This window comes from Geotrypetes seraphini, chromosome 2 (assembly GCF_902459505.1).
Source record: "Geotrypetes seraphini chromosome 2, aGeoSer1.1, whole genome shotgun sequence".
Taxonomy (NCBI): Eukaryota; Metazoa; Chordata; class Amphibia; order Gymnophiona; family Dermophiidae; genus Geotrypetes; species Geotrypetes seraphini.
In genome coordinates, this window is record NC_047085.1 from 484,825,564 (window position 1) to 484,843,808 (window position 18,245).

Here is an 18,245-nt window from a genome sequence, read left to right on the forward strand (position 1 = left end):
GAAGAGAGACAGTGGATGGAAGGAATTGAATGAGAACATGAGGAAAGCAGAAACCAGGCAACAAAGGTAGGAAAAGAATTATATTTCTTTTTTTTTATTTTGCTTCAGGATAAAGTAGTATATTAGTTGTGTTGATAAAAATTTATAAACATTAGAGGCTCTGGTAGAAACCCATTTGCAAAGTATGTATTCTTCCCAATTAATATTTTCAAATTAATAAAGTCTTTTTGCTTATTTGTAAATGGGTTTCTACCAGAGCCTTTAATTCAGTAGCATAATTAAATGAAATAACTATTTCTGAAGTTTATATGGACGGGCGGGGACGGAGGGGATTCCTCGCGGGGACGGGTGGGGACGGAGGGGATTCCTCGCGGGGACGGGTGGGGACGGAGGGATTCCTCACGGGGACGGGTGGGGACGGAGGGATTCCTCGTGGGGACGGGTGGGGACGGGTGGGACTTTGGCGGGGACGGGTGGGGACGGGTGGGATTTCTGTCCCCGCGCAACTCTCTAAATTGTAGCTTATCAACTTTTGCTGCATGATATTTTGTTTAATTTTATGGTTTTGAAAAATTACAATAAAAAAATATATGCAACAAAGAAACCAGGAAAAAAAGCACTTCTACAGTATATAACCCACATCTTGGAGGAAGCAGAGAAAAAGAAAACAAACAATCTGGAATTCTCACACCTAGATAGCTGAAAGTTTGAAGATTTCAATTGCCTATCCTAAACCCAGATGCTCCAAATATCTTTCATGATTCATTTTTGCCTTAAGAAAATATGCCCTTAGAACAGGGGTGTCAAACTCAATCACATAAGGGGCTGAAATCTAAAACACAGGCTAAGTTGCAGGCCAAATTTTTTAATTAAGATACTTATGGGTCCTTTTACTAAGGCATACTAGCTGTTTTAGCGCACGCTAAATGCTAACGTCCATTATATTCTATGGATGCGTTAGCGTGTAGTGTGCACTAATATTTAGCACACACTAAAACGGCTAGCACGCCTTAGTAAAAGGACCCCTTAGGCTTAGTAGAAGGATTCTGGGTTAGTCCCAGTATGACTAAAGCATAGTAACATAGTAGATGATGGCAGATAAAGACCCGAATGGTCTATCCAGTCTGCCCAACCTGATTCAATTTAAATTTTTTAATTTTTTCTTCTTAGCTATTTCTGGGCAAGAATCCAAAGCTCTACCCGGTACTGTGCTTGGGTTCCTACTGCCAAAATCTCCGTTAAAACCTACTCCAGCCCATCTACACCCTCCCAGCCATTGAAGCCCTCCCCAGCCCATCCTCCACCAAATGGCCATATACAGACACAGACCGTGCAAGTCTGCCCAGTACTGGTCTTAGTTCAATTTTTAATATTATTTTCTGATTCTAGATCCTCTGTGTTCATCCCACGCTTCTTTGAACTCAGTCACAGTTTTATTCTCCACCACCTCTCTCGGGAGCGCATTCCAGGCATCCACCACCCTCTCCGTAAAGTAGAATTTCCGAACATTGCCTTTGAATCTACCACCCCTCAACCTCAAATTATGTCCTCTGGTTTTACCATTTTCCTTTCTCTGGAAAAGATTATGTTCTACGTTAATACCCTTCAAGTATTTGAACGTCTGAATCATATCTCCCCTGTTTCTCCTTTCCTCTAGGGCAGGGGTGCCCACACTTTATGGGCTTGCGAGCTACTTTTATAATGACTAAGTCAAAATGATCTACCAACAATAAAATTAAAAAAAAACACAAAGCACACTGAAAGGCAGAGAAAATGTTAATTATTCATATTCCGGGTTTTTTCAAAGAGGACGGCAGATGACTCTATGCAATGTCACCTCAGTAACAAAATACAAAAATAGACAAATACACCCCTCCCTTTTTACTAAACCACAATAGTAGGTTTTAGCACAGGGAGTTACGCTGAATGCCTCGTGCTGCTCTTAATGTTCATAGGCTCCCTGCACTAAAAAACGCTATTGCGGTTTAGTAAAAGGGAGCCATAGTGCAAAATATAGACAGCAGATATAAATTCTCAAAACCGACACATTTTGATCACTAAATTGAAAATAAAATCATTTTTCCTACCTTTGCTGTTTGGTGATTTCATGAGTCTCTGGTTGTACTTTCTTCTTCTGACTATGCATCCAATCTTTCTTCCTTTCTTTCAGCCTCCTGTATGTTTCCTCTCCTCCAGACCTCATTCTCTCCCCCAACTTTTTCTTTCTGTCTCCCTGTTCCCCCTTCTTTCTGTCTCCCTGTCTGCCCCCTTTCTTTCTTTCTCCGTGCCCTCCCCCAAGCCACTCGGTTTGCTGCCACCGCCATCGGGGAACAGCCCCCAAGCCACCGCCGTCCCAAGTTTTCCCTGCAGAAGTGTCGCGCTTACCAGCATTCTGCTCCCTGACGTCAATTCTGACGTAGGAGAGGAAGTTCCGGGCCAACAAGGCATTTCTCCTCATTCCATCCAGCCTGAGCCCCATCTCTCCTTGATCCAGCATTTCCCTTCTGTGTCTGTCAGAATTACCATTCCACCTATTTTCCAGCATCACCCTTCTTTGTGTCCATCATCTATATCCCTATCTCACCACTTTTTCCGAATCTTCATTTGTCTCTGTCCTTGTCTTTACCCCATGTTCACCATTTGCCCTTTCAATGTCTTTATCTCCCCCCCACACACTTTTTCAGCATTACTTCTGTCTCTATTTCACCTCCTCTTCATGTCCCCTCTGTATCTCTATCCTTATTCAGTAGGTCCTGCTTACTCTTTCTCTTCTTTGTGTCACTATCTCCATTTTCAGCTTTCCCCCCTTTTCCTTTGTTAATGCACCCTGTAGCCAGAATCTTTCCACCCTCCCTCCACTCCGGCCCAGCCCAGTATGAAATATTTCCTTTTGTTTCCCTCCCCTCTCTCTTTCTCTCTCTCTTCTGCTCCCTCACCCACGAGTCCTGCATCTGGCCCTCTCCCTTCTACCTGCACCTGGCAAAACCCCCCTGCTCCGCGGCTCTCTTAAGCAACTCGTCAGCAGCAGTGATCAAGACAAGCAGCCGACATCGAGGCCTTCCCTCTACGAGTCCCGCCTTTGTGGAAAAAGGAAGTTGAAACAAGCGGGACTCGCAGAGGGTAGGCCCCGACGTCAGAAGCTTGTGTCGATCGCTGCTGCTGAGTTGCAGAAGAGAGCCGCGGAGCAGGGGGTGTGGCCGGAAGCAGGTAGAAGGGAGAGGGCTGCTGGAAGAGGTAGAAGTTCCGGAGTATGACACCGACCCGGGTCAGGATGATTTCTTTTTCAGGCTGTTGCTGCTGCCGCCGCCACACCACCACGCCCCCCCCCCCCGAAATGACAAAAAACAGCCTAATGCCCGGCGTCGGCGTCTTTGACGTCGGGGAGAGGAAGGCTGATAGGCCCGGTAGATCGGGACGGCAACACGAGTCTATCACAGAGCCCGGGATGGGCTCTGCGATCGACTCATGTTGCCTTCCTGAGCTACCGGTCGATCGCGATCGACGCGTTGGGCACCCCTGCTCTAGGGTATACATATTTATCCCAGGACAAGCAGGCAGCATATTCTTGACTGATGGGTGACGGCACCGACGGAGCCCCGGTACGGACAATTTTAGAGTGATTGCACTTGTAAAGTTCTAGCAGGCCATACCGCGCACGCGCGAATGCCTTCCCGCCCGACGGAGGCGCGCGGTCCCCAGTTTCTTAGTTTCCGCGGAGCTAAGAAGATGCACGTTTCAACGGCTGTTGAAAACTTTTTTCTATTTTCGCCTCCCCGCTCGCGTAAACTCGTTGGGAAATATTGTTTCCCTCATTTTATTTTCTTTTCTTTGTTAAAAAAAACCAAAAAAAACTTAATTCGTTTTTCTTTCATTTTTTCGGTTTCGCCCCAGCGGGGCCTGTTGCCACCATCGAGGCCTCGGCCTTCGATTTGGCTGAAGCCGTTTTTACATTCATGCCCCTTCAACCCGGGTTTAAGAAGTGCCAGCAGTGCGCTCGACCAATTTCACTCACAGACCCGCACAACTGGTGTCTACAGTGTCTTGGTCCTGACCATCGAGCGTCTACTTGCACCCGCTGTGCCACTCTTAAAAAGAGAACTTTAAAAAAATCGACAAATCCAACAGCGATTATTGTTTGGTACCGAGATGTCGGATTCGGCGGCACCGGTCCCCACTTCGACCCCGACGCAGTCGGCACCTGCCTCGTCGACACCGCGCCGGCGTCGCACCCTTCAGGTAAGCCGGCTAAGAAGCCTTCCCCGCTGGAGCGCCCTCCGGTCTCAGTGGCAGCGAGCCCAATCCTGCCGACCTCAAGGCGCCCGCGGAAGCGCTCTGCTCCGATTGAGGTAAGCCCCTCGACATCGGGTTCCTCTTCGGAGTGTAGAGCGGCACCCAAGGTACCACAGAAGAAAAAAGCGGTACTGGTGCCTTCACTGGACGAGCGCATTGCCGCCGTCCTGCAAGTACAGCTTAAAGAACAACTACAGCACCTGTTACCTGCCCTTCTGACACCGAGCCTTCCAGTCCCGGTCCAGTCTGAGCCTCCGGTACCGACAGTGGAGCAGCCTCCTTTGTCGGCATCCACCTTGTCGGTACCGATGCATACCACTTCCTCGGTATCTATGCCAGTCTTAGCGCCGGAACCGAGATCCTTACACCAGGCTGTTCAAACATCGGCGCCGACACAGCCTATAACATCTCCCGGTACCGTTTCACAGAGGTCTGGGAAGTCGATGCATAAAACTCGACACCTAGAACCCTCCACACCGGAATCCCGGGACCGCAGTTTTCAAGTGCGGGACCCTGATCTGTGGGGCGATTCGGAGGACCCTCTTCTCTCAGAGGGAGAGTGTTCATCAGGAGAAGAGGATCCTTCTGTTTTGGATCCATCCTCTAAACCTGATGCAACTTCTTTTACCTCTTTTCTCAAAGAGATGTGTGAATCTCTCTCTATTCCCTTGGAGGCTGAATCCAAAAAATCCAAGGCATTTCTTGATGCTCTGGATTTTGACCAGCCTCCAAGGGAATTTCTCAAACTGCCTCTCCATGACATATTAAGAGAGACATTTTACAAAAATCTAGAGACACCCTTGACCATCCCAGGAGCTCCCCGCAAACTGGATTCCTTATATAAGGTCATACCTATTCCAGGCTTTGACAAGCCACAACTCCCCCATGAGTCCTTACTGGTGAAATCTACTTTAAAGAAATCCACGGGGGCTAGTGTATATGCTTCTGTCCCTCCTGGCAGAGAAGGTAAGGCCATGGATAAGTTTGGCAAGAGGTTGTATCAAAATGCGATGCTAGCAAATAGATCAGGGAACTATGCTTTCCATTTTTCTTTTTACCTTAAGCATCTCATTCAGACTTTGTCATCTTTTGAGAAATATCTCCCTGACCGTAAAAAATCTGCCTTTCGCCAAACTTCTTCATCGCTCTTACAACTGCGCAAGTTCATGGTCAGATCAATCTATGACACCTTTGAGCTGACCTCAGAGTTTCAGAACTCGATGTCAATCATCAAGATTGACTGGCCAATGCACCTTGTTTGGGGGATGAGCTGTTTGGAGAATCCATGGACTCCACTACTCAGAAACTCTCAGCTCATGAGACTCGATGGGACACTCTCCTTAAGACAAAGAAGAAGACCCCACCTACTAGGCCTTTTCGCCAACAATCGGCCTATCAACGTAGATTTGTGGCTCGTCCTTTACCTCAGACCCAGCAGCAACCCAGGCATCAGAGGCAACAACAGAGGCAAGCTGCTAGACCAGCACAGCAGCAACAGCAGGTGAAACCTCCCCCTTCACAGAAATCAACTCAATCCTTTTGACTTGGTTCTCCAGGACATAGCCAGTCTCCCTCCTTCTGCCCATCTTCAGCAGCCCATAGGAGGACGCCTTACTCATTTCATAAGCCGTTGGGAAATCATCACCTCGGATCAGTGGGTCCTCAACATCATCCGCCACGGCTACTCTCTCAATTTCCAGACTCTTCCTGCCCAAAGTCTGCCAAGAGAGTCTGCTTTGAACACTTCTCAGTTTTCCCTCCTTCTTCAAGAGGTTCAATCCCTCCTTCTTCTGAACGCCATAGAGGAGGTTCCTCTGGATCAAAAGGGGCAGGGATTTTACTCCCGTTACTTTCTAGTTCCCAAAAAGACAGGAGATCTCAGACCCATTTTAGATCTTCGCGATCTCAACAAATGCTTGGTAAAAGAGAAATTCAAGATGCTTTCTCTAGCTACTCTTTATCCTCTTCTCAATCAAGGCGACTGGCTATGTTCCCTAGATCTCAACGAAGCATTCACTCACATACCAGTCAATCTGGCCTCCAGACAGTACCTCCGCTTCATGATCAACCATTGTCATTACCAATACAAGGTGCTACCCTTCGGTCTGGCCTCCTCTCCAAGAGTGTTCACCAAATGTCTGATTGTGGTGGCCGCCTTTCTACGTTCCCACCACCTTCAGGTGTTTCCTTACCTTGACGATTGGTTGATAAAGGCCAATTCTTCTCAGATAGTACTCCAGGCCACCAACCAGACCATCATGTTTTTACAACTTCTGGGGTTCGAGATCAATCTACCCAAATCTCATATTATCCCCACTCAGAGACTTCAATTCATTGGAGCGGTGCTGGACACAGTCCTCATGAGAGCTTTTCTGCCGTCCAACCGTCTTCACACTCTCCAATCTCTGTGTCAGCAGGTGCTTCATCAACGTTCCATCTCTGCCAAGCAAATGATGATACTCTTGGGTCACATGGCCTCCACAGTTCATGTCACACCCTTCGCACGTCTCCACCTACGCACTCCTCAATGGACCCTAGTGACCCAGTGGTCCCAAGCGACGGATCCTTGCTCACGACACATATCTGTGACATCCTCTCTTCATCAGTCTCTACAATGGTGGTTGATATCCTCAAATCTCTCCAGAGGTCTTTTGTTCCATCTACCTCCTCATCAACTTGTCATCACCACCGACGCCTCCCCTTATGCCTGGGGAGCTCATTTGAACGAATTCCAAACTCAAGGACTTTGGACAGCCCAGGAAATGAAACATCACATCAACTTCCTGGAACGCAGAGCGATGTTTTATGCCCTCAAGGCCTTCCAGCATCTTCTCTTTCCTCAGGTCCTTCTACTATGCACAGACAATCAAGTTGCGATGTACTACATCAACAAGCAGGGTGGGACGGGCTCTCGCCTCTTGTGCCAGGAAGCCCAAAAGATTTGGGCTTGGGCCACAGATCACCACCTCTTCCTAAAAGTTATCTACATTCAGGGAGAACAGAATTCCTTAGCGGACAAGCTCAGCAGAATTCTCCAGCCTCACAAGTGGACACTCGATCCTTTTACTCTGCAGTCCATCTTCGCCCAGTGGGGCACTCCTCAGATAGACCTCTTTGCAGCTCCTCACAATCATCAGCTGCCCCACTTCTGCTCCAGACTCTACTCTCCTCACCGTCTGGCAGCGGATGCATTTCTCCTGGATTGGTCCAATCTCTTCCTGTATGCTTTCCCTCCTCTGCCTCTCATGCTCAGGACCTTGTTCAAGCTCCAGAGGGAACAGGCCACCATGATTCTGATTGCATCACGGTGGCCCAGGCAACATTGGTTCTCCCTTCTACTTCAACTCAATTCCAGGGAACCTATTCTACTTCCACAATTTCCTTCTCTGCTCACACAACATCAGGAGACCCTTCTGCATCCCAACCTCCAGTCTCTGCACCTGACAGCCTGGTATCTCTCGGGCTGACTTCAAATGATACTCTTTTATCTCTGCCCGTTCGTTCCTTTCTGGATGCCTCCAGGAAACCGGCCACTCTGCAATGTTACCATCAGAAGTGGACACGGTTGTCTTCCTGGTGTCTTCTTCATCATCATAATCCTACGTCCCTTGCTGTGGAGACCGTGTTGGATTACCTTCTTTCTTTGTCTGATTCTGGTCTCAAGTCTACTTCCATCAGAGTCCACCTCAGTGCTATTGCTGCTTTTCATGAGCCAGTCCATGGGAAACTCCTTTCAGCTCATCCCTTGGTCTCCAGATTCATGCGAGGACTTTTCAATGTGAAACCACCTCTTAAACCTCCTCCTGTGATCTGGGATCTTAACGTGGTTCTTTCAGCCTTAATGAAACCTCCGTTTGAACCTTTGGCCACGGCTTCTTTCAAATTTCTCACTTGGAAGGTTCTCTTCCTAATTGCTCTCACCTCTGCCAGGAGGGTCAGTGAGCTCCATGCACTAGTAGCAGACCTACCCTTTACCGTCTTTCATCATGACAAGGTGGTTCTGCGTACACATCCAAAGTTTCTCCCTAAGGTTGTCTCTGAATTCCATCTCAACCAATCTATTGTTCTGCCTGTCTTCTTTCCGAAACCTCACTCTCACTCTGGAGAACAGGCTTTGCATACTTTGGACTGTAAGCGGGCTTTAGCTTACTACTTAGACCGTACTAAGCCCCACAGATCATTCCCTCAACTCTTTCTGTCCTTTGATCCGAATAAATTGGGACATCCTGTTTCAAAACGTACGCTGTCCAATTGGCTCGCAGCATGCATTTCTTTCTGTTATGCTCAGACCGGACTGACTCTGGAAGGTTCTGTCACGGCCCATAGAATTAGAGCTATGGCAGCATCTGTAGCTTTCCTCCATTCCACTCCTATTGAGGAAATCTGCAAGGCTGCCACTTGGTCCTCAGTTCATACTTTTACATCTCACTATTGTCTGGACGCATTCTCCAGACGGGATGGTCACTTCGGCCAATCTGTTTTGCAAAATTTGTTTTCCTAATGGCCAACCTTCCCACCATCCCTCTTTTTGTTAGCTTGGAGGTCACCCATCAGTCAAGAATATGCTGCCTGCTTGTCCTGGGATAAAGCACAGTTACTTACCGTAACAGGTGTTATCCAGGGACAGCAGGCAGATATTCTTGCGTCCCACCCACCTCCCCGGGTTGGCTTCTTAGCTGGCTTATCCTAACTGGGGACCGCGTGCATCCGTCGGGCGGGAAGGCATTCGCGCGTGCGCGGTGCGGCCTGCTAGAACTTTCCAAGTTCTTAGAGTGCAATCACTCTAAAATTGTCCGTACCGGGGCTCCGTCGGTGCCGTCACCCATCAGTCAAGAATATCTGCCTGCTGTCCCTGGATAACACCTGTTACGGTAAATAACTGTGCTATTTGAACGTCTGAATCATATCTCCCCAGTCTCTCCTCATATGTCTTCTGGCGCAAGCCTCCTATCATTTTCGTCGCCCTCCTCTTACGTCCTTCGCCAGATATGGTCTCCAAAACTGAACACAATACTCCAAGTGAGGCCTTACCAATGACCTGTATAGGGGCATCAACACCTTCTTCCTTCTACTGGCTACGCCTCTCTTTATACAGCCCAGCATCCTTCTGGCAGCAGCCACTGCCTTGTCACACTGTTTTTTCGCCTTTAGATCTTTGGACACTATCACCCCAAGGTCCCTCTCCCCGTCTGTGGATATCAGCTTCTCTCCTCCTAGCATATACAGTTCCTTCCAATTATTAATCCCCAAATGCATTACTCTGCATTTCTTTACATTGAAATTTAGTTGCCAGGCATTAGACCATTCCTCTAACTTTTGCAGATCCTTTTTCATATTTTCCACTTCCTCTTTGGTGTCTACTCTGTTACAAATCTTGGTATCATCTGCAAAAAGGCACACTTTTCCTTCTAACCCTTCAGCAATGTCATTCACAAACATATTGAACAGGATTGGCCCTAGCACCGAACCCTGAGGGACTCCACTACTCACCTTTCCTTCCTCGGAGCGACTTCCATTAACCACCACCCTCTGGCGTCTGTCCGACAGCCAGTTTCTAACCCAGTTCACCACTTTGGGTCCTAACTTCAGCCCTTCAAGTTTGTTCAATAGCCTCCTAAGAGGAACTGTAACAAAGGCTTTGCTGAAATCTAAGTAAATTACTTCTAGCATATGTCCTCGATCCAGCTCTCTGGTCACCCATTCAATCAGGTTCGTTTGGCACGATTTACCTTTTGTAAAGCCATGTTGCTTCGGATCCTGTAACCCATTAGATTCAAGGAAGTACACTATCCTTTCTTTCAGCAACACTTCCATTATTTTTCCAACAACTGAAGTGAGGCTCACCGGCCTGTAGTTTCCTGCTTTATCCCTGTGACCATTTTTATGAATAGGGACCACATCCGCTCTCCTCCAATCCCCAGGAATCACTCCCATTTCCAGAGATTTGTTGAACAAGTCTTTAATAGGACTCGCCAGAACCTCTCTGAGCTCCCTTAGTATTCTGGGATGGATCCCTAACTCAGCCTGTCACTTTGGGGCCCAGCCTGAGCACATTCAGATATCAATGTGGAACACTGTCAAAGGCTTTGCTAAAATCTAAATCTAAATACACTACATTTAGCGCATGTAGTACAACACCAGAGAAATAGAAACAAATGAATTTCTTCATGAGCAGTGCAAAATATAGACAGTGGATGTAAATTTTCAAAATGAACATATTTCAATCACTGAATTGAAAATAAAATAATTTTCCTACCTTTGTTTGGTGATTTTATTTATTTATTTATTTATTTTTAAACTGTGTTTATTAAGTGTATCATAAGAAAAGAAAAATAAGAGCACAATGCAATTCAATACAGTATAAATGTGTCAGCAATGCAGTAACAATAAGGAAACACAAAATTCTGCAAGACAAAGCTCATACTTATCATCAACAGAATTATAATACTAGTTCAAGACATGTTCACAGAGGTAATACGAAAGACAGAATACGTGCATTCTCCAGCGCACTATACCGTAGTATATAAAAGCAGGTAAAACAAGAGAAAATGTATCACAAGATCACATGATCTAGAGTCTGTATAATAGTACAAGTACAAGAACAGTGAAACATGACAAATATGGATCCCCCCCCCAAAAAAAATTGTATACAAATGCACCAATTATACAGAAAGGTCCTCCCCAGCGAAGGATCCCCCCTCCCCCCACCACCAACTAATAAATACAAAGAGATCATAATAATATCTGTCATAAGGGAAAACACAAAGTTAGATAAGTTCCTGCTGAACCGAAACATACGCGATACACTTTTAAAGCTGTCCGTACCGGGGATCTGTGGATGATGTCACCCAAATGTGAGAATATCTACCTGCTGTCACTGGATAATACCTGTTTTGGTAAGTTAACTGTGCTTTTCGGCTTCTGTGGTAGACCCCTTGTCATTCCCAGAATATTCTCCTGCTATTTCTGGAATGTCTGCATTGGGGGGTCTGTCATTTTGGGTACTTCATCCTTCTTGTGGGTAGTTTTGGTGGTCTGGGAAGCCAATTCAGCCAAAGGTGACAGTCGTCTGTTACTCTCCCCTATCGAGCCCTTTCTTCTGAATTTGTTGTATTGTTCCAATGCATTCAGCTATGGTTTAATAGCTAGAACAGTTCTCAATAGCTCAAGGTGACTTTTTTTATTTTGTTCCCCCCTCCATGTCACTGCTCCAACAATGTGAGGGGGGGGTGAGCTTTTACCATTTTCTCAAGCATTAAAAGATAAAAAGCAATTCAAAACCTCCCAAGACTCTCTCTTTAACATTGGAGAGGTGTATTTTTTGTCATTGCTATTAACTGTCAAAACGTACAGCACTGTGGACACCTGTCAGTGCTATTGAAGTGATCAATAGTAGTACTAGTAGTATTTAACTTGGCTGTGTTTGGCATCTGTGAGCAGGTGCCTGGAGTTCTAGCATCTTCAGATTTCATAGTAACATAGTAGATGACAGCAGATAAAGACCTGAATAGTCCATGTAGTCTGCCCATCCTGATTCAATCTAAAAATCTGTGGGGGGGGTTTCTTCTCCTTAGCTATTTCTGAGCAAGAGTCCAAAGCTGTTCCCGGTACTGTTCTTAGATTCCAACTACTGAAATCTCCGTCAAAGCTCACTCCAATCCATCTACACCCTCCCAGCCATTGAGGCCCTCCCTAGCCCATCCTCCCCCAAATGCCATATACAGACACAGACCATGCAAATCTGCCCAGTACTGGCCTTAGTTCTTCAATATTTACTATTATTTTCTGATTCTAGATCCTCTGTGTTCATCTCTCGGGAGCGCATTCCAGGCATCCACTACCCTCTCCGTAAAGAAGAATTTCCTTACATTGCTCTTGAATCTCCCACCCCTCAACCTCAAATTATGTCCTCTGGTTTTACCATTTTCCTTTTTCTGGAAAAGATTTTGTTCTATGTTAATACCTTTCAAATATTTGAACGTCTGAATCATACCTCCCCTGTCCCTCCTTTCCTCTAAGGTATACTTATTCAGGGCTTCCAGTCTCTCTTCATATGTCTTTTGTCACAAATCTCCTATCATTTTCGTCACCCTCCTCTGGACTACTTCAAGCCTTTGTGTGTCCTTTGCCAGAGATAGTCTCCAAAACTGAACACAATACTCCAAGTGGGGCCTCACCAACCACCTGTACAGGGGCATCAACACCTTCGTTCTTCTACTGGTTACGCCTCTCTTTATACAGCCCATCATCCTTCTGGCAGCAGCCACTGCCTTGGTCGCACTGTTTTTTCACCTTTAGATCTTCGGACACTTATCACCCCAAGGTCCCTCTCCCCATCTGTGCATATCAGCCTCTCCCCTTCCAAAATATACGGCTCCTTCTGATTATTAATCCCCAAATGTATTACTCTGCTTAGAGTCATAGCACATTAAGCTATGGTCAATTGTGTTTCCTCTCTACTGCTTTGAAATATACAAAAGTGAGCAGTATTTTCCAGTGGTGGCACCTCTGAGAGAGAGAGAGTGCATGGAGTTCTAGAATGTTCAACTTTCCATGGTAATCGTTAACAGTTGCACATGGAGCAAACAGGGAGGGGGAGAGGGAGTTCTCCAGAACAGGCTGTTCTGTGGCATTGCTTGGTCAGATTTTGGGGTTTTCTCTAGACTTTGACATTCAAGATGATGTACTTTAGGGAACACATTGGATACTAAAAGCCCAATACCTTCTTCTGGACTGAGTGCCTTACAACCTGTCAGTTTCAGTTTAACATTGACTTGAGCAGGATTCTGTGTTAGTTTTTTGTGACATTTCTGTCTAGACTTCAGCTTCTAGGCATGTCTTCTCAGGACAGTTTAAGTGTGCATTTTCTCCTTTGATTTTTTTAAAGAGCTGTCTTTATACTAGGGCACTCTTGGTCATAACACATTTCATTTGCTGCTTTTCTCCTGCTAGTTGAGAATAAGAGTTACCATGCTAGTACAGTCCAAACCTCTTCAAGTCCAGTATTCTGTATTCAACAGTGGACAACCCATGTCATAAGCACCTGGCAAAATACCAAGGAGTAAAACAGATTTTACACAGCTTATCCTTCTGTAGGAATAAACAATGCATGTCCCCATCTTAATACCGGGCCATGGTGCGCCCTCACCTAGAGTACTGCGTCCAGCACTGGTCACCATACATGAGGAAGGACATGGTACTACTCGAAAAGAGGAGACATGATCTAAACATTCAAAATACTGAAGGGAATAGACTTAGCAGATAAAGACAGATTGTTCACCCTCTCCAAGGTAGGGAGAACGAGAGGGCATTCTCTAAAGTTGAAAGGGGATAGATTCCGTACAAACATAAGGAAGTTCTTCTTCATCCAGAGAATGGTGGAAAACTGGAACGCTCTTCTGGAGTCTGTTATAAGGAAAAACACCGTCCAGGGATTCAAGACAAAGTTGGACAAGTTCCTGCTAAACTGGAACGTATGCAGGTGAGGCTGGACTCCTTTAGAGCACTGGTCTTTGACCTGGGGGCCGCCGCGTGAGCGAACTGCTAGGCATGATGGACTACTGGTCTGACCCTGCAGTGGTAATTCTTATATTCTTATGTAATAACTGATTAGCTGGGTGTCGAGGTCCTCAGGGAGTGTTTCTTTCTTTCTCTCTCTCAGGACATTTGGCCTGCTATTCCAAGGTACTTGACTCTTCTGTTGTAGTCCTATTTAGGTTTTCTTTCTGGGATTTTTAGGGACACTGAGTTCAGTTTTCCTGGTAGGCATTCTTTCCAGAGATAAGGAGGAAATTAGCTAGATTAGAACTTTTTGATGTATGTCTTTTACTTTCATTTTCTGAGTTTTGCTTCCTGCAATTCAGATTCAAGTTGTGGTCTGTATTTCCGAGGTACCTTTGTTTTCTCCTGGCAATGCCAGTTTGTTTGAATCATCCTATGGGGTTACCAGCTGACAAGGCATTTCAGCATTCTTTGTGTGTCATGGTGGCCAGCGTTTTGTAGGATGGGAAATGGCATTCATTCTGTGTCATGGTGCCCAGCATTTGGTAGCATTTGGTAGTATTTGCATTCTTTGTGACTGGCAATGTTTGGGCGGCATAGTCTCCTACATTGTGTAGTGTGGTGCTACCTCTCTCCTGCACTATGCATTGCCAGTGCACTGTCTATTCTCAGTGGCCTCGTAGACTCTACGGTGACGGCAGTCTTCTCTATCATGTTATACTATGCCAGTTCCAACTTCTGCTCTGTAACAGCAGTTTTTATAGGAGTCTGTCAGTCTTCTTTTTTCCTGCGACATATTAGATTCCTCATGAACTATACGGTTTCCAATCTCTGGCTTAGTGTGATGTTATTTCTGCAGGGGCGGCACGCTAGCAGCAGCTTAGGAACAATGGTCTCCAAGGGAGACATACTGAGGACACTTTGATCCCTCACTTCAGCTACCATTGCTCTGAATAGGACCATTCCTTCTTTTGCATGCAGTGTCCTCTGCTTTTCTCTTGTATGGGGCCAGTGTCATCATTGGCTTTTTCCTGATGGCATCTTCTTTAGCTAAGATAAAGGCAGTGTCTGCCTCTGTGGTGACGTTCCCACGTTCTCCTATTCTGGCTATTTGCCAAGTTTGCAGATTTGCACAGCAGTTCTGCCATTTTCTCAGTGGAATCTGTCTCTTTCCCTTGGGTTTATCAGTACATTCCCTGCTGTTTCACTCACAGTGTTTTTATGGCCTGTGGCATGTTCCAGCATGACTATGTAGAGGAGTTTCCTGTGTCCTTTGAGCAACAATTTCGTTAGTTGCTCTTTAGTTTGGCTGCTCTGGAGTTTACTCTTTAGTTCCAAGGTTGACATCTATCCTCCACCTGCTGAATTTATTGGATACCACAGATCAAGGGCCTGCTCATAGCACTCCTATGCAGCGCAGGCCTCTTTGTGTCACACATGTCATCCTATATTATGGCTTCATGATTTTCCATATTCTGGTGCAGAATGGACACGTTCCTGTTACAATATTCTACATCCTGTAATGGTGGTGGTACAGATGACATACACAGGTGTGCCTTATAGGTGATGTCCACAGGCATGGTACTATTGCTGCTTTCCACAGAGGTGGCTTTGGTTGCAGTGGCTGTTGGTGCCTTCATGTACAGGGGTTTCGCAGCCAGATGTGGTGCCGTCTTAATGTGGAGTCAACTGTCTCAAGCCTCCCCTCTGCAAACCCTGGCCGGGTTGCGGTCTTAATCTGGTGTTCTGGTCACTCCAGTCAGCACCATTCGAACCATTAGGCAATGTGACAATCAAAGGTCTCATATGGAAACTGTTTTCTGGTTGCTTTAACTTCAGCTCATAGGGTTTCAGAGTTGCAAGCTCTTTCAGATAGAGATCCATTTCTGGGTTTCCTGTGTGGCAGGGATATTGGTAAAATCAATGCCTTCCTTTTCTACCAAGGATGGTTTTGATGTTTTATTGCAATGAGTGTCTCTTTCTGCCTTCATTAAGAGAAGAGGATTATCGTCAGCAGTTTCATTCCCGCGGGCTGCTCGGGTTTTAGAGACTAATAATCTGATAACTTTCAGCCATCATTGACTTTAGCCGTACAGATCATCATTTTGTTTTTTTCTCTTGACTTGATTGGGGGTAACTACTTCCCCAGCTATGGTGGCGTGCTAATTTCAGGATAGCTAGTGTATCAACAATTGTTAGTACAGGTAAGCAACTTCCAATAGCCTTTACTATTTATTTTCCTAAAGCAGTGGTATCTGCTTGGACAAAGTCCAAATCATTTGCATTAGAGGAATTTTGCAGAGCAGCAACTTTGTCCTCAGGCATTTTATATTGGACATGGCAGCATGTTCAGATGCTGCCTTTGGGTGCATCAGTCTTTGCGGGGCCAATGTCCTTTTCCCTCCCTGCGTTAGGACTGCTTTGCTACATCCCACTAGTCTCTGGATTCATCCGCTGCTGGTGCTAAGAAAGGAAAAATTATATCTTACCTGCTAATTTTCTTTCTTTTAGCCACAGCAAATGAATTCAGAGCCCCACCCTATAGGTAATTCAGCATTTGTTTTTTCTCACTAGAGGTTTTGCAGTATTCTGCACTGTTGGAGTTCATAGTTGGTTTCATTAATTGTATGTTCAAGTTGACCTAAATGGGAAAGGAGTTTTTTTTCTCCATGGGTATCCGGTTCCTTCTGCTTTGGCAAAAGCATACTAATTGGCCAGGAGGCTTTCCATCCAATAAGACAGAGTCAATTCAGTGCTCTCAATCTCCACCTGCTGGTAGGTGATGGGCATGACCCACTAGTCTCTGGATTCATCTGCTGTGGCTAAAGGAAATAAAATTAGCAGGTAAGATATAAATGTTCCTTCCATCTCTTTTCCCTTCCCCACTCCTCCCATCCCTATGTACCATCTCCTCCCTCTCTTTCCCCCTCTTATTTTCTGACATCTGTTTTCCCCCTTCCTATGGTCTGGCATATTTTTTCTCTCCTTCCCATAATTTGGCATCTCTATCCCTTCCTTCCTTTCCCTCCTTCCCATCCCCTTTCCTCTGATCTGGCATCACTTTCTTCTTCCTGCAGTCTGGCATATCTCTCTTACCTTCTTCCCTTCCCTCCTTCTCTCCTCCTTCCTGTAGTCCTTTTCCCTCCTTCCCTTACCCCCTTGCCATGATCTGCTATCATATCTCTCCCCTCCTCCCCTTCTTTCCCTGCTCTGCACCGTTGCCCACTTTTTCTCTCTCTTTTCTGTTTCCGGTGTCAAGTTCTTCACCTTCCCCTCTCTCCCACCTCAGCCTCCCTCATTCTACTTAAGAAGCTGGTCCTGGGAGCTTCCTGGCCTGGCATTTCCTCCCCTTTTCTATCTGCACCGGTCCGTTGTCCTCACCTTCAGTCTTGCAGATACAATCTTTTTTGTTGCAAGAGACCGCCAGCTTCGGCTGCAATTCTCAACTGCTGCAGGCTTTCCTTTTGTTGTGGTCAGTCCCCAGTGATGCAACTTCCTGTTTCCGCCTGGATGAACCTTGGCAAAAGGAAAGCACAGAGATGGTCACAAGTAGCAGCTGAGAATCGATGCCAGGGACGGCAGCCCCCTGTAACAAAAATGGTTGTGTCTGAAGACCAGGAGAGGAAGATTTCGGATTGGCACAGATAGGAGGTGGACATGCTGACCCACTAGGGGCCCCCCAGAGCCTCTAGGCCCTGTGCCGCTAACACTGGTCCTGTGCCGCAGCACAGTCACTGCGAGCCACATAAAATGGCCAGGTGGGCCGGATTCAGCCCATAGGCTTTGTGTTTGACACACATGCCTTAGAAGGCGACCAAGCATTTACAAAGTATTTAACAATTATAGTAGCACCAAGTGACACAGCCTTTAATTATAACTGTAGGAAAAGTCAACATGTATTTTGTGGACACAATTCCTCTTTCTGATGACAAAAACTGGGATTTCAACATTTTAAATATTATGCACTAAGAAAAATCATTAGATGATTATTCCAAAAATGTAGTCAGATATGTAGTACTAATTGATATTAACTTATATTGAGACCACATCATGATCGCATAATCAACTTTTTAGAAGGTACACCATAAAACTATCTACTTATTTAGCAGACTTTTCTGCATTGGAAAGAATTTCATAATTTACAAGCATTAGCAGGGACTATATCTCAAACTAACACACTTTTAGCCCACATATTTTGGAGAGTCCAACTTCAACCCCTACCTATATTGGAAAAAAATTTATAGTACACAAACGTGCTGTAAACAAAGTGAGCTTTACCATATTTCCCCTTTAATCTAGCATAAATTAAACATCTGGAATGTGAACTGTGTAAGCCTTTGATAAAATAGCATAGGCTGAGGCACTTGTTTTGTGCTCTTAGCAACACCTAAAAGTCCTGAACTAGAGTTTACTTTTTTTGCTTGTCAGAATACACAAAATTAGTATTTCAAATA

General features: G+C 45.7%; 1 protein-coding gene and 1 long non-coding RNA gene across 4 annotated transcripts in view; one reads left to right on the forward strand and one right to left on the reverse strand.

Moving 5' to 3' along the window:
• LOC117354382 overlaps positions 1-18,245 on the reverse strand; it is a 98,537-nt gene that overhangs the window by 79,075 nt on the left and 1,217 nt on the right. The window contains exon 2 of one of the 3 annotated variants that reach the window (XR_004538195.1): positions 17,173-17,307. The exons of the other annotated variants lie outside the window; for them this stretch is intronic. This is a non-coding gene — a long non-coding RNA (uncharacterized LOC117354382). The remainder of the gene's footprint in view (positions 1-17,172; positions 17,308-18,245) is intronic. 3 annotated transcript variants of the gene reach the window in all.
• Positions 1-18,245, forward strand: part of LOC117354380 (meiosis-specific coiled-coil domain-containing protein MEIOC-like) — a 101,144-nt gene that overhangs the window by 13,027 nt on the left and 69,872 nt on the right. The gene's annotated exons all lie outside the window — the stretch shown is intronic.